General features: G+C 39.0%; 1 pseudogene; it reads left to right on the top strand.

The window, feature by feature from the left end:
• The first annotated feature begins 346 nt into the window (after nt 1–346).
• On the top strand, nt 347–13,025 carry LOC109266610 (28S ribosomal protein S15, mitochondrial-like; annotated as a pseudogene).
• Nucleotides 13,026–15,806: the final 2,781 nt, after the last annotated feature.

Here is a 15,806-nt window from a genome sequence, read left to right as displayed (position 1 = left end):
GGTATTTGCTGGCAGATGTTGTTTGTCCAGAATACACACAAATGCCTGCAATATTTCCTGAAAATCACCTACAATGTTGAGGCATCTGAACATATAAAACTTAATGGTGAGGATTCAAACTATGTGACATTGTGGAAAAGGCCAAACTATGGAAACAGTAAAAAGGCCAGAGGTTGCCAGGAGCTGGGGGAAGAGAGGGGATGGGTAAAACAGAAAATTTTTAGGGCAGTCGAACTACTCTGCAGGATACTATAATGGTGAATACACATCATTGCACATTTTTCCAAACTCATAGAATGTACAAGGCCAAGAATGAGCCCTAAGGTAAACTATGGACTGGGCGTTAATGATGTGTCAAGATAGATTTATCAGTTCTAACAAATATACCACTCTGGTGCAGGATACTGATAGTGGCGGAAGCTTTGTCTGTGTAGGGACTGAGGGTATGAGGCAACTTTCTGTACTTTCTGTCCAATTTTGCTGTGAACCTAAAACTGCTCAACACACACACACCGTATATTTTTTTTAAAGAAATTTATACTGGAAAACTGAGATGGTGATTCTGGGTTGGAGGACTTGCTATAGCCCCAAAGGCCACAAAAGTCTTTCTATTCTTTTAGCCAAAAATCAATGTGGCAGGATGTGTCCTAAAAAGACACATAAGGTTTACCTTATCCATCCAAATGCATAGAAGAAAAATGTAGAAACAGAAACAAAGTCACACACAATACCTAGTAAAGGGACCCAATCTAAGAAGACTAAAAACTCCTTTGGGGGGAATAAGCAAGAAAAGAAACAGGTTTAAATGTCAGAGAAGTAGTCAGAGACCTAAACATTCCTCTCCTACTACAGCCCTGCTCATTAATATTATTCAACATCTTTCTTCTTAACTGTTTCCAAACAAGCTACTCAGACTGACTGAATTTCCATATAGATTCTTCTTGAGAGGAAAGGCCAACCAAATGAAGTGGTTTAATTGGATTGCCAATTTAACTTTTCCAATTACTGGCATTCTGGTTTATTTATCTGTCTCCTAGTAGGTGCTTATTCTTGTATATCCAAAATCCAGCATGGTGCCTGAACATGACAGACATTCAACAAATGTTTTAACATTTTTTAAAAATGGTTACCCTGAAATAGATATTCATTTACTCACTTTAGAGCAGTGACTCTTAAATAAGACCTGCAGACTAGCAACATCAGCATCACCTGAGAATTTGTTGGAAATGCAAATTATTGGACCCCGACCCCCAGACCATAATGCAGATGTGTTCAATCAGGTACTCTTAGGAACAGAGAGTGGGATCAGTAATCTGAGCTTTAAGAAGCCTTCCAAGCATGCTAAATTTCAAGAAACAACTTTTTTTTTTTAATTTAGTCTAATGAACTCATGGTTTGAAGATACTGAATAAGCCAAATAAGACCGTGACAACTCCACCAAATTTCCCCTTCTGAATTGCTCACTGATAGCACTTATGGTCCCATGGGGTGCAGCCAGGAATTGCCTGTTTGCAGACTTCCAGGAGGCCCATTAGGAGGTGTTTTCCATTGTTAATTCAACACAGGTCAGGATCTAACCCTATATTCCTTCAAGTATTACCTGCAGGCATTAGCCTAGATTTAAATTACAGAGAAAATTGTCAGAGAAAATGATAGGTAAATTTATAATGAGAAATATAATCATATAAGCCATAATAATCATTGCATTTCTTCTTTATAGCCAAACCAACCTAGGAAAGTCGAGAAGCTTCTTCAAAAGTGAGCAATCAGGGGCACCTGGGTGACTCAGTCAGTTAAGCGTCAGACTTTGGCTCAGATCATGATCTCAGGGCTCGTGGGCTTAGGCCCTGTGTCAGGCTCTGTGCTGACAGCTCAGAGCCTGGAGCCTGCTTCAGATTCTGTATCTCCCTCTCTCTGCCCATCTCCCACTCATTCTCTGTCTCTCTCAAAAAAAAAAAAAAAACATTAAAAAAAAGTGGACAATCAAACTCAGAAGAATTAACAGAATACTAGTGTTTAATGTAAATAAGTTCAAATAACGATTAAAAAGGCTAGTATTGAGTATTTTCAAGACATCAATCACTATGAGAGGTAATTTACATATATCCTGGCATTTACTCCTCACAACGACCTTATGGGTTGAGTATATTATCATCCCCATTTCGCACATTAGGAAACTGAGGGTTAAGAAGTTAAATAGCCTGGCCACATTTACTCTGCTAGTAAATGCCAGGGCCAAGATTTAAACCTCGGTCTGTGTTACAACTCAGTAATAATTCCTATTATGTAATATGTGTACAGCTATGTAATTCCTATACTGAGTTGCCTGCTATAAAACTAACACAGCTCTCCTCCTCAACTTGAGGGTCACCTTGCCAATGGGGCCATAATACTTGCAGCTTCTTCACTAATAATTTGTCATTGGAGAATAAAACTAAAAAGGACTGTGTCCCTGCCACCTACATAACTTTTCTGTATGTTTTTGTTACTTGACCACTATACCTTAAATTCAGGGACATCTCTTTTAACTATGTAAATACATTTAATCAGATTAAAGTTGGAATCTTCAGCCAGAGAACTGTTATAGCTCTTTTGGATGACTCTGTACCTGTGCTCTTATTCACTGTTGATGGTACAATTTTTCTCCTAGGGAATAATTTTTTGTTTTTGCCATGTTTGTTAATTTCTCAGAGAAACCCCTCTTAGTCTTCTTTAATTGCCATTAACAGTTAAAATCAAGTGGGCAAATTTCTATAATGACCATGGGTAACCCAGAGCAGAATTTCCTCTATCAACTCCTTTTGTCCCACCCCCCTTAAAATCCTAACTGAGATAGAGAGAAGTTAAAACCAAGGACCTCCCATGTTTCAGGCACGGTTTTATTCCATTATTTCATCTACCCCCACCCCTTAGGAATCCTTTTACAGTAGGCATTATCATCTGTTTTTACAAATGGGAAATCAAGGTCCAGAAAGCATAGATTCCTTGAATGATGTGAACCAGATCTGCCAGTCACCAAACCCTGGGTTTGTTTCTCTGCTCCACACTTTCTGTAGCCCCACTGTGAAGGTTCCATGGTTTACTGGAGGTTCTTAAGAGGTCAACTGGGGAGCCAAGTGGAAAATGGCCTTTCCTCCCCCCCCCCCAACTATATTTTTGTCATCTGTTCCGTTTTGACAATGTCTTTTGGCCTACCAAATATTTTGACAGACTTGGCATTCTCTGTGACTTTTAAAAGTGTAGGAGGAAGGTAGTTAAGTAGGACAGCCGTCAACATCCTTGATTTGAAACTAAAGCTCTGAGATGTTAACTGGCTTAGAGTCACTGATCTGTGAAATGTGGAGATAGAGGCTGTCCTAGATCTTCCAACTCCTGAGTTAATCCTTCAACTACTACACTATGGTGCAGGACACAGAGATGCTCTGGTTTCCAACATAACAACAAACGGATGATTGATGAAAAAGCCCAATGTGGGTATTAAAAAGGAACAAGACCAATACTGTACCATCAGATCACCCCCAAGGTTCTGAAAAATTAGTGCTACTTTCCTGATACTCACACATCACTGAAAAGAGAATCCATTTTTTTATTGTCTCTGTGAAATATTTTTTGTAATATATGTTTTAAATATAAGGTTTTAAAAAAGAAAACCCATTTTCTGATTGCTGCTATGATATTCATGTTTTAGAAAGTCATTCTGAGAAATAGACATTTCTATTTCACTCATTTCTAGGACTTCCCCACAAGCGGGACCAGCAGGAAGGGAATGTGGTACCAGTTGCATCTAGCCAAGTCATAACATTGACCTACTTTTGCTTGTCTTTTCGCTTTAACAAGCCAGGCTCCCAATTACAATCATAGATGTCTCTAATTGCAATCATAGATACCTCTTAGGAGGTTATATGGTCTCTAAGTAGCAGGGAGCATGCGGTTTTCTTTTTTTACTTTTGGCATTCATTCAGGTTCCCAGGGGCTAGTGACCAGAAAATCCAGTAAAAACAGAAATTGTTACCTAATAAAACACCAAGAGACTTTCCAGGCCTCAGGGCAAGTAACACCCCTGCCCTTTCTAATTCTCAGACCACATTCCAAGTGCAAAATGGAATCATTTTTGTTTTCAAAGTGATGCTAATTTATTAGCCATGGTGCAAATGTTGACTGTGGTAATGGGACTTCAAAAAGAATGTATGCAGTCCAGAAAGCTTGAGGGGGAAAGGGAAATCAATCAGAAAGTGAACAGAATCTTCAGTCCAAATTGACTATACTCAGCAATTCCTTTACTCATCCACTCACATTCCACCTCATTCATTAATTCTTTCATTACTGCTCTAGATTCCAGGAACTCCCTAGGTACCAAGGGTAGACATATGTTTAATATATCTCTTTTCTCACGGACATCTCAATTGAGTCAATGACAGAGTTCAGTCAATAGAGCAATGAAGATAAGTTACATAACTAAGAAGAAGGTAGTGGGAGATATCAAGGAAGGCATGAGAAAGTGTGACGATTTTTAAAGGTGTTGAATATTGAAGGATAATTTACACAAACATTATTTAAAAAAACTTAAATCTTCCAAGGAATAATTTAAAGTGTGTATTTAGAGAAAATCTCTATGTGGGAGATAACTTCATAAGGTTCCCACGTCTTATTTTGGATGCTTTTCCCCTCTTAGGATCTCTTCTTGAAGACTTGTTTAAATAAAAATCTTTATTACTCAGGGTTTCTGGTTAAATGCAAAGGAAACAGACTGTCTATCTTAAGCAGAAAAATAAGTTATGGAAAAATTATTAGGGACCCATCCCATTGACAGAAGTTTACAAGAGTAGACCTGGAAAACAAAGAGACACCAAAAAAGCCGCACAGGTTCAGGTAGCAGAAAGTCAACAAAGGTTTGCCAGGAGCAATCTGGTTTACTCTGTGCCTTGGAGAGGTAAAGTGATTCTTCTAAGACCCCACAGCAGCAAAGTACTCTTGGAGCCTCCAGAGCTGAAAGTGATGTATAAGTTCTTCTCTTGGGCCCTTTTATGAACACTTACCATTTTTTTGATTGTTACTATCATCTTTCCTAGTTGCATTTTTTTAGTTATCTTGAATTTTTAAATAAAATGTACATAACCTAAAATTTAGCCTCTTAAACATTTTTAAGTGTACAGTTCAGTGTCATTTCACACTGTTCTGTAACCATCACCACTGCCATCTCCAAAATTCTTTTCACCTCACAAAGCTAAAACTCTGTATCCATTAAACAATAATTCCCCATATTTCCTTCTCTCAGCTGCTGACCAACTACACCTGTTTGGATTCTTGTCTCCTTTTTGCAGAATCCCCCCAAGTTGTGTGGTCCTGGAGGAAATGGCTGCCTCCCACTATAGATCTTCCTCTCCTTGTCTGATTAGCCAGAAGGTGCCAGAGAGGACTTAAATTCAATCAATTCAAAGTTCTCTCCAAAAAAATTATTGAAATAGAGAGCTACATTATAGCCATTGTTAAACAGAAAACTTGCTCAGTTTCTTTACATACTACATCATAGGAATGCAAAAATGTATAAATAGAGGGGCGCCTGAGTAGCTCAGTTGGTTAAGCATGTGACTAGATTTCATCTCAGGTCATGATCTCACAGTTCACGGGATCCAGCCCTGCATTGGGCTCTGGGCTGGCAGTGTGGAGCTTGAGATTTTCTCCCTCTCTCCCTCTCTACCCCTGCCCAGCTTGCTTGCTTGCTCACTCTTTCAAAGTAAATAAATAAACTTAAAAAAATGTATAAATAGGGTTCCAGCCATAAAGTAGTACTGGTGAGCAAGGACATATACTAGCAGTTACAGTGCAGTTTGATGATCCTTTCTATAGATGTAATGGGAATATACAGAAAGAAAAGCCTAAAATGGCCCAGAATGTGGGAAAGAATTTCAAAGTACTAAGTGCTTGAGCCAGGTCTGGAAGGTTGGTGATAAGTATGCATTACAGGCAAACCCCAGAAAGCTCAGAATATGCAAATGCATTGATTCATGAGAAACCACAAAGCTATATTAACAATCAAAAAGCGCAGAAATTGCTAGAACATGAAGAGAAGGATGAGACATAGCCAGAAAGGACTTAGGACAAGGGGTTAGGGTATAGACTGGGAAGGGGAAAAGGAAATCTTTTTTTAATCCTCCAAGACTGATTACAAATAACAAGTCCTTGGATCCCTGGTCGTTCATGAAACATTCCACTGAAACCATGTAAAATATTGTTGGAGGATCTTTTTCTTAAGGAGAAGATCTGGAGATTACATCATCTTTTGTATTGTGGTAGATAGAACCCCAGGCATTCAGGAAAGACCATGGAGAACCTTTAAGGTATTCCAGTTTTCAATGTTTCTCTATCCTACCCAAAACATACGCTTTCCATTGGTAATTTACCAAGTAGTCCCCACATTAGCAAGGCTGTCATTGCTAGTACTTAACACTGGGGTAGAGGAAGAACTTTCATGAGGATGGAGGGTGGGAACAGGACAGTGCCAAATGGAAAAAGATGTGTTTTCTTTTCCCTTAGGAGTAAGCAGCATGCTGGTTGCCAAAACAATGAGCTCATCCTGAATGTTAATGTAGTAAATGCCAGGTGAATAAGTTGTCTATTATTAGACCTCACCATGCAGTAAGTGCTTTTGTCCCTTCCTTTCTTGGGTAACACCTTCTATTGCAATGCATATAAACTTTGGGAACATTGGTCCCCATTAACATGGAAGGAATAGAAAATATATAGGAAGTGCTTACACAGAGAGCAATTAATTGGAAAAAGAGCTCTGCTAAAGCACATTTTAACTCCATCTATACTGGTGGAGTGGTAGTAACATCTGTCTCCCTTTTCAGTTTTATTACAAGTTTTAAGTCAGGGAACACTGGGGTATAATTTTCCTTCTCTCTCCCCCTTGGCAACTCAAACAGTGTAAGGCATATAGAAAATTATTTTGAATGGCACACCTCACTAATCTAGATTAAAGTATATCAATTTAGCAAATCGCTTAGCAAAGAAATAGTGAACACCCTGCTAAGTGCAGAGATTATGGGAACTCTCGTTGTTTCAAGGAGCTTTATGTCTAGTGGGTGACAGACCTTTAATGACCATTAAGGGTACAAATGAGACTAAAATGTGCTCTATAGAAAAAGACCACATAATTTGGTGCTTAACGTTTCAGCTGTTGAGTCCAAAAAGCATGGACTGGAAGTCTAGCTCTGTTTAACAACTCTATGACTTTGGGCAAGTTACATAATCCCCATGTGTCTTAGTTTTCTTATCTATGAAATGGAAATAGTAATACTACCTCTAGGTTTTTTGTTATTTGTCTTGTGGACTAAGAGACACACTGTGTGCAAAGTATTTAACACCGTGTACACAAAATATGCTTTCAAGTTAGTGAAAATGGCTGAAAAAGACACTAGATTCAAAGGAAGTAGGCCATTAGCTCTGAGTAGTGGTATAGAAAACCCCTGAACCAAGGAAGTGGTGTTTCACCTGAACCTTGAGAGAGGTTTGTAATTACCAGAGTAAAGCAGTAAGACCCAGGAAAATGCACAGAGGAGTGGAAGTTCATGCCAAAAATGTGGAGAACAGAAGATGGCTCAGTGTAGACAGAACCAAAAACTCGCTGTAAAGGAGGAGGAGGTTCATGGAAGGAGAGGGGATGACTGGAAAATTAGATTCAACTAAGATCATGAATAACCTTCGTGCTTAGGAGCATAACTGAATAAGGAGCATAACTGAAGAATGAATGAATGATGTTATTAATTCTATTGTTGATGACGCAACATCGAATTCTATGTTCAAAGCAATCTTTAGGAAGAGCCCTCTGGTGACATTAAGATGATTAAGTCGGCAAAACTGAAGGTGCAAAGATCTTCACTGTATTCCGTGTAACACATGACTGACTGGACTAAAGTAACAGGAATGGAGAGGTGAGAGAAGGAAAGACAACTGGGGAGTGAAACCAACTAATAGCATCAAGAGACTCCTCTAAATTTGTGCCTGGGTTTTAATTGTAAGTAGTAAACATTGCCATTTTTTTTTCATCTATCATGTATTAACATGTATGTAAACATGTTTTCCGTTCATTTTCAAATGGAAGCCTGCCTGCCCTGTGTCCAACTAACTGCCCAGAGGTAACATTATTTTAAAAATGTGAGGAGCTAAATGGTTTCTATTATTCATTACTGTGTAACAAATCAACCCCAGTACTTAACTACCTAAAACAAAATCTGTTTTGCTAAATATGATGGCCCTGTGGGTTGACTGAACTCATTTCAGCCTGGCAGTTCTATTGCATGTGAGGTCTGCTGGGGCTGCAGCCGTCTGGCCCTTGACTAGGCTGGCACATCCAAGATGGGCTATTCACATGGCTGCATTTGGTGCTGTCAGCTGGGAGTTCAGCAGTTTATGATGATAGTAGTGTCTCAGTTTTCTTCCACATGTCCTCTCCACACTGCTTAGACTTTTGAGGAAATTTTTAAAAAGGAGGAGGAGCATCTTCTAAGTTTCATTTATTTAAGTGATCTCTATAGCCAACATGGGGCTTGAAGTCACAACCCCCAGATCAAGAGTCACACAGTTCTTATGACTGAGTCAACCAGGTGCCCCATGGTGCTCATCCTCTTAAGGCCTGGGCTTGGAAGTGCTTGGAGGTCACTTCTGATGCCTCCTCTTTGGCAAAGCCAGTCTTAAGGACAGTACAGTTTCAAGGAGAAGGTAAATAAGCCCCCGCCTCTTAATGTGAAGAGTAGCATGGACATGTAAGAAGGGAAGGATCGTTTGAGACTATCTTTGCAGACTAGCTACCAAATGGTTCAAATCAAAGAAACAGACTTGAAAATGTTCTCTTTTCAATGATTAGGAACCTAAATCAGTGTCATAAAGTAATGGATTGCAGGCTGCCTACATTTTGGGGCAATCTCCTCCAATATCTTAATTTTCACTGTTTCCTATGATCTGTTGGTTGTTGAAATGCTATTCACCATGAGCTCTGAGGTCCTGTATATAATGGCTTGTTCAGTCAGATTTCCACAGACAGATCAAACTCTTCAATATGCCTAAACTGAAATTATCCCCTCTCTCTGACTCTGAACAATTAAGCCTTGAAAAGAACCTACTGTGTTTTCCTCTGGGGGCTTTGTGCTTCAAGGTATGCCATTCTTGTCCAATCTTTTGTTTCAGAGAGTGCTTCTCAAGCTTCAGTATACAAAAGCACCACCTGGGGATCCAGTTAAAATGCAGATTCTGACTCAGTAGGTCTAGAGTGAGGCCCAAAAGTCTGCATTTTTAACAAATTCCCTGAGAATACCCATGCTGCTGGTCCATGAGGAGTAAGCATCTAATTCACAAAACTTGAATTCATGTGAAATATGGTTCATCTCCCTTTTACTTCAAAAACAGTCATCAAATCTTCCCAATTATTCTGGAACTAGTCAATGAATACATTTCAAATCTATTCACCCCTCTCCCTTCTACTTTTTTTCTAGTCTGGTCTGGACAATTGCAATGAGCTTCTCATGTCTCTATTTGGTCCCATCTCACACTAACGTATTTTATAGGGTGTTCCCAAAGTTTGTGGGGTTTTTTTTTTTATAAGAAAATATAATTGTGTTACTTCTTAATATCTTTCAGTGCCTCCCACAGGGTAAAAAATAAACTCCTTCGAATACTCGGTTCCTATTTGCATGTCCCACTTTGTGAACTTCCATTTCTGCAGCTTCCAACTTCCTCCTCCTACCACCTCCAATGCATACGTACACTGTCTATGCTCCAGAACAGATTTTCCTATCTTGGCCTTTGTACATGGTATTTCCCTGCCTGCAATGCAACTTATTGTTCCAGTAGTAAAGTATTACCTACTCCTAATGCCTTCTTCCATCCCCCCCAAGGCTGATTTAGGGACTCTATTAAGTACTCACTGCACTTTGTATGTACCCTCACTAAATCAATCTTTCTTTATAGAGTATTTACTTCCATGTTTCTTTTCCCACTAAACTAAAAGATAATAGAGACCAAAGACCATAGCTTTCCAACTTTGTAGGCCAGTGCCTATTCCCTGCTCAGAGAAAGGTTATGACTGTACACGTTGAGATAAATTAGTAAGTGAATAAATGAACTATCAATATTGGAAAGTAAAATCAGATTTTAGCCCAAGACAAAAAGAATTTTATTGCAACTAAACCTCTTGTGTAGATGCTTTGGACAGTAGTGAGCTCCCTGTCACCTGAGAGAAAAATAGGCAGGGATAATACCAAAAAGAAGTTCTATTTTAAGTGTATTTTAGCCCTGTAATATTTCAAGTCCCTTCCAATTATGAGATTCTATGATGTAAGATGACTTTGAGAAGGTTATTAGTTTTTGAAAGATTTCCAGAACATATAATACTTTCTTCCCAAACTATGTAGGAAAGAGATAAAGGAAATTCCTAATTTGTGGCACATCGAGACACAGCAGTTCTGTCTTCCACATGTTCAACTGGGTGTTATTTAAGCTCCTCAAATTAATTGTGATCATCATCATCTCCTTGACATATCTTACACTATAACCAGAAGTCTTCCAGCTCAGCAGAAAAAAACCCACATTACTGTAGCTTCAAGAGGCAGAGTAATAATGTAGACAACCTGATTTTGACTTTTTCCCCCCAATGCCATTTCTAACTTCTCTAACATCCTTGCACTTTAAATCAGTACAAGAATTGTAGCCAGAAGAAAATTAGAATTTACTGAATCATAGTCTCAAAGAACAAAAGCTACTCCCGAGAAACACACTTTTCATTTGGAAATATTACACTGAATTAAATAATGGTAACTTTTTGGCTCACCTTACAGAAAAAAAAAAACTGCTAATTTTCTTCCAATCTGATATTTGAACCATATTCCTTCATTAGTCATAAGATTCAAGAATATCATGGCTAATTGAGTTGTATAAACACATTTATTCAATAATTAGAAAAAATTAAGTACTTATAAATGTTACATATTGTTTAATGTATCGTGGTTCTATAAACAAGACAATTTCTTCCCCAAGAAAAGATCAAAGTCAGTTTAACGGCAACATGGGAACAACAACAACAGTCTCCTATCAATTCACTAAGGGACTAAATCCACGAAAGCTTATTTCACCAAATGAAAAAAAAAAATTTATTTTACTTTTGTGCTTACTTTTTGCACCTGTCCTTTAGATAATGGGATGTGTTTTCCTTTTAATAAGTGTGTGTATGTGTGTGCGTGCGCGCGCGTATTATTTAACATCTAGTGGTGGATATATGCCCTAACCACCCTGGGTGCCCACCTCTGGGCCAGCCACAGAGATTGTCTGACAAACATAGAATCTAGAGGAGTTCACCACAGCCATATTTTGTTCAGGGCCTACACTAGGGCAGAAACATGGGCAGAACAGAGACAGGGCAAAGACAAACTAAACATACTGAGAACAAATCTGCAATGAGTTAGTGAGCTGATCTTTGGTGAATTGACTTTCAGAAAATTGAATTTTGGGAAGTCAATGCTAGCTTCATTAAAGATCTCACCATTGTAGTCAAAGGAGTAAACTGACAGAGTAGAAGCCAAGTCCACAGTGTGGCCCCTGGACTAATGGGATCAACAGCACACAGAACCATGTTAGATGCAGATTCTTCAAGGCCCGCCCCAGATCTACTGAATCAGAATCCCTGAGAATGGGGCCCAGCAATCTCTGGTTTACCAAGCTCTCCAAGGGTGATAGCCCATCTTTGAGAACCTTGGTGATAAAGTGACATAGCAACGTTTCTGAGTACTGTATGACACACAGATGTGGTAACTAACCCCACGTGGAGAACTCAAGACAAGCTTCCCAAGTAAAGTTAGCGCCTCAAATTTTTTTTTTTTTGTAGCATTTAATTCAGCTTCTTCCATTTCCTTAAATTCTGCCAGGGATACTAACAATATTGTGCAATTTTAATTTCTTCACATCTTCCTTCTCTCAGTTACTTTCCAATAGCAGTTAAAAAGTAATGAGAAACAAAGGAAATAGAAATGTATGATAAAAAATGTGTTGACAGTATAGAAATAACCAATTTTCCTTTAATGGGCCAATGGGCAGAGTACGGTCTTTGGGAGAAATTAACCTTGAGCTAGGGTGATCATATTTAGGAAATAAAACTATAACATATCTAGCTACATTGGAATATCAAAAAAAAAGAAGAAGAAGAAGGAATTTGAACCCAGTCCATGCTGCAAAAGGGATGGCAGCCTTGGTGCTGACCCTGTGGGGTCACAAGTCAGCATACAGAAGATAGCATGTAAGGTCCTGGGGTTGCTCAGGTCCCAGTCCTTGGGCTGCCAGGCAGAGCATGTGCCAGGCCTCCCTCCCACCGGTGGAGCCTTCCTTCTCCTCCTTGGGGCATCATCCTCCTGGCTCTTCACAGATATGCCACCCAGAAATCAGCCCAACCAGGCCAAGAAGATAACCTTCCCCCTTCCATGCTGCTCAAAGACTACCAGAACATTCCTGAAATTGAGAAGTTGGATAATGCTGTAAGAAGATTCTTGTCTTTGGAAATGGCCAACTAGAAGCAGCAGCTAAAAATCAAGCAAGAGCAGTTGACGAATAAGATTGTGGTGGACCCTGAGGACACCAGCTCCCTGGAGGCTGGAATTGTTGCCCTGTCAAGATTTGCAATTATGAAGAATGCATGAGAAATTTCGCAAGGACAAAGCCCACAAGCACTATGTGCTCATAAGCATCAACCAGAGGAAAAAGATGCTCAAAAGCTTCCATAAGACCAACTATAGTGTTTTCCACAAGATGTGCAAGCAGCTGAGGACTGAGTATACCTTTCCCCCCCTGTAATACCAGAAAGCCCACTCCTGCTGGGTGACAAGGAGGGCTCTGTGAGTTTGAGTTGTCTGGGAGATACACAAGCTAAAGAAGCAGAAAGGGCCGTAAAAATTGTAGCTGGGAAACAAGGCCAGAAAAACCCAGAGAGCCTTTCCAAAGCAGGACCAGAGGCAAAGAAAACCAATAAATTTTATCAGAGTTAGCATTAGGATGTCCCATTCAATATTTGCAATTTACTCATACTAAAGAAATTATTTTATTTTATTATTTTTTTTTTACCTGAAGTTCAGTTTAACTGCACGTCCTGTAGTTTATCTGGTAGTCTCGGTAGTCATGGACTCACTTTTTACCTTAACTTGGGATTAATAACAGCAACCATTTATTGGGCAATTACTATTCAGAAAACATTATTCAACACATCTGGAAGCATACTTACTAAATCCTCACCATATTTTTATAAAATAGGTATTCTTATTCTCCTTACACATGTAGGAAACAGGCTTAGCAATTGAGTCATCAAAGCTAGTAGAAGGTAGAACAAGAATTTAAATCTGTATCCAGCCTGATTCCAGAACCAAAGCTTTTAATGACTAAATTCTACTGCTTAACTATACTGCAATTTGCTTAATCCTGATGGAACAAGTTTCTTTTGTGTTATTATGAAAACTGAGATTATGCATTGCACATAATGCAGTTTGTGGCAATTGATAGGCATACAAAAGTACATATTAGCACTAACATTTATACTCAAAATCAAGGAAACCGATCCCAAAATACACTTGGCTTCAGAAAAATACTTTTACTCTACTGTAACCACAAATAATGAGTTTTGGGAAAAGGACTCTGGTTTGTCTGGGATGGTATGGATTTGTTTTGGCCTGAGTTCATTAAGGTCAGAGGTAAAGTTAAACGAAGTGTATCCTCACAGAGAGTTGACTTTCTCATGTCTGTGCATGCTGACGAGGAGGGCCCATCCACAGAATGCCAGTCATTGAAGAAGAAAACAGTGCCATGGAGTTTTATCTGGAATCTTGCATTGCTCTGAGACCCTAAGCTGTTCCACATGGATAAGGTAAGAACTAGAGTAACCATGTGGAAAAAAGTTGTGGAAGGACCAAGAAGCCCAGAGCAAGATGAGAAGAGACAGTAGCTATGGCTGTCTAAAGCCTGAGATTTGATGCGTCTTACTTCATTGGTTCTCTCAAGAGTGAAAGAAGTTATGTATGTAAAATTCTTTGCATGGTATAATCAGAATATGTATCTACTGAGCATGAGTTAGTAAATTCATTACTGAAATAGGTAATCCCTTCTGCAAAAAACAAAAAAAAAACCCATTTCTTTAGAGGGAGAGCTTGCACGCATGCACAAGGTGGGGAGGGGCAGAGGGAGAGACAGAGCACAAGAATCTCAAGCAGGTTCTGTGCGGAGCCTGGAGCTCAGCCCTGACACAGGGTTTGATCACACATCTCCGGGATCATGACCTGAGCAAAAATCAAGATTTGGACACTCAACTGACTGAGCCACACAGGCACCTCCGAAAGGAACTTTTTAAAGCAAGAATCATGACCTCTTCCAAGTCACAGTTGTTTCAGTAAGACTCAAATACTTGATCTGTATATACTTTAGTATTTGCCATCCTGAGCCAAAATGACGAAAACTTTTGTCCCTACATCTTTATCAGCCAGTATTAAAAACTTCAAAGGGTCTAAAATTATGCCTTACTTGCAAACCACCATGTTAGCTTGTCACAATTTCATGGATGTTGCTGGTAGACATGAGACAAAGGACAGTTTGTTACTCAGAGCGACATCAGCAGCTAGATTATCAGCAATTTTTGTGTTGCTCTCCAAGACCCAATTCCAACAACATGACAGGAAAAGGGCCAAATGTTAACTGCACATTTGGATTCACAAAGGATTGTGAACCAGGAGTCTGTGTCACAGGGAAGGAACCCTGAGCCTGGAGAACTCAGATCTTTTTAAGTGAGCAATAAATGTGCCTCCCCTTTCTACAGGGAGTGGGAGAGCATGATCTTTATTATAATGGACAGTAAGCATGCCTGTCTTTACTTCAGGGGGAGATATTATCATTATCTTCCAAGGTTATAAGTAAGTAAACCTTTTCCAGAAGGAAACACTATCTCTATCATCCAAGACTTTTCACTATTCCAGTATCTTTGAAAATATAGTCTGGGGAAAAAAAAAGACACCAAAATAAAGCAAGGAACCAGGTGAAATGCTCCATGTTTTGTAACATAGAGGTAAAGCATGATTTCAGGGGGCTTTTACTAGGACATAATTTACTGCTTGCATACATCGTTTCAGGGTGTAAACAGTGCTATAAAGGGTACTTTATAAACTGTAGCCCTGTATTCTCCAATTGTTCCTAAAACAAGTATGTGAGATAAATATGCTTTTCACTTCATATTCTTTCAGAATATCTAAAAGAAATTTTAATAAAAGCCAGCAAACCGTGTACCTGGCTTAGATAGCTAAATTCTGTCCTAAGCTCTCAGTAACAGCCTGTGTTGCTCTCATAGCTTTTATCACAATTACAACTAAGAATTTGTTTGCTTTTCATTTAATTTCTATCTCCCTGGATTATAAGTGGTCTTTCACTGAGGGGCCCTTGTGTCTCTTTCTTACACTTATGTTTGAGTCAGCTAGCATAACATCTGACATATAGTAGTTATCCAATATATGCAACAAATATTTTTTGAATGTTGACTAAGTTTAACTGTACTTCACTTACAAATGATAAATGAAAATTTGGTGACATGATTTGATTCCATCATATACTTGATCTTTACCAGGATTTTCGAGAATGGAGTTTCCTAGAAGGCTGCATGGGGAAATGACTGACGAGCTAATCTAGGATTTCCATTTTATTGTATAAATTTGGAAACTAAGGGCTAGTAGTAACAAATAAATTATCCAGAGTCACATGTCAAGTTTCCTGACTCTTGGTTTAATGCTCTTTCACCT

Source organism: Panthera pardus, unplaced genomic scaffold (assembly GCF_024362965.1).
Source record: "Panthera pardus isolate Hobbes unplaced genomic scaffold, ASM2436296v1 HiC_scaffold_11, whole genome shotgun sequence".
NCBI classification, from domain to species: Eukaryota; Metazoa; Chordata; class Mammalia; order Carnivora; family Felidae; genus Panthera; species Panthera pardus.
The sequence above is the reverse complement of the archived record's forward strand: the minus strand, read 5'-3'. Positions and strand labels throughout refer to the sequence as shown.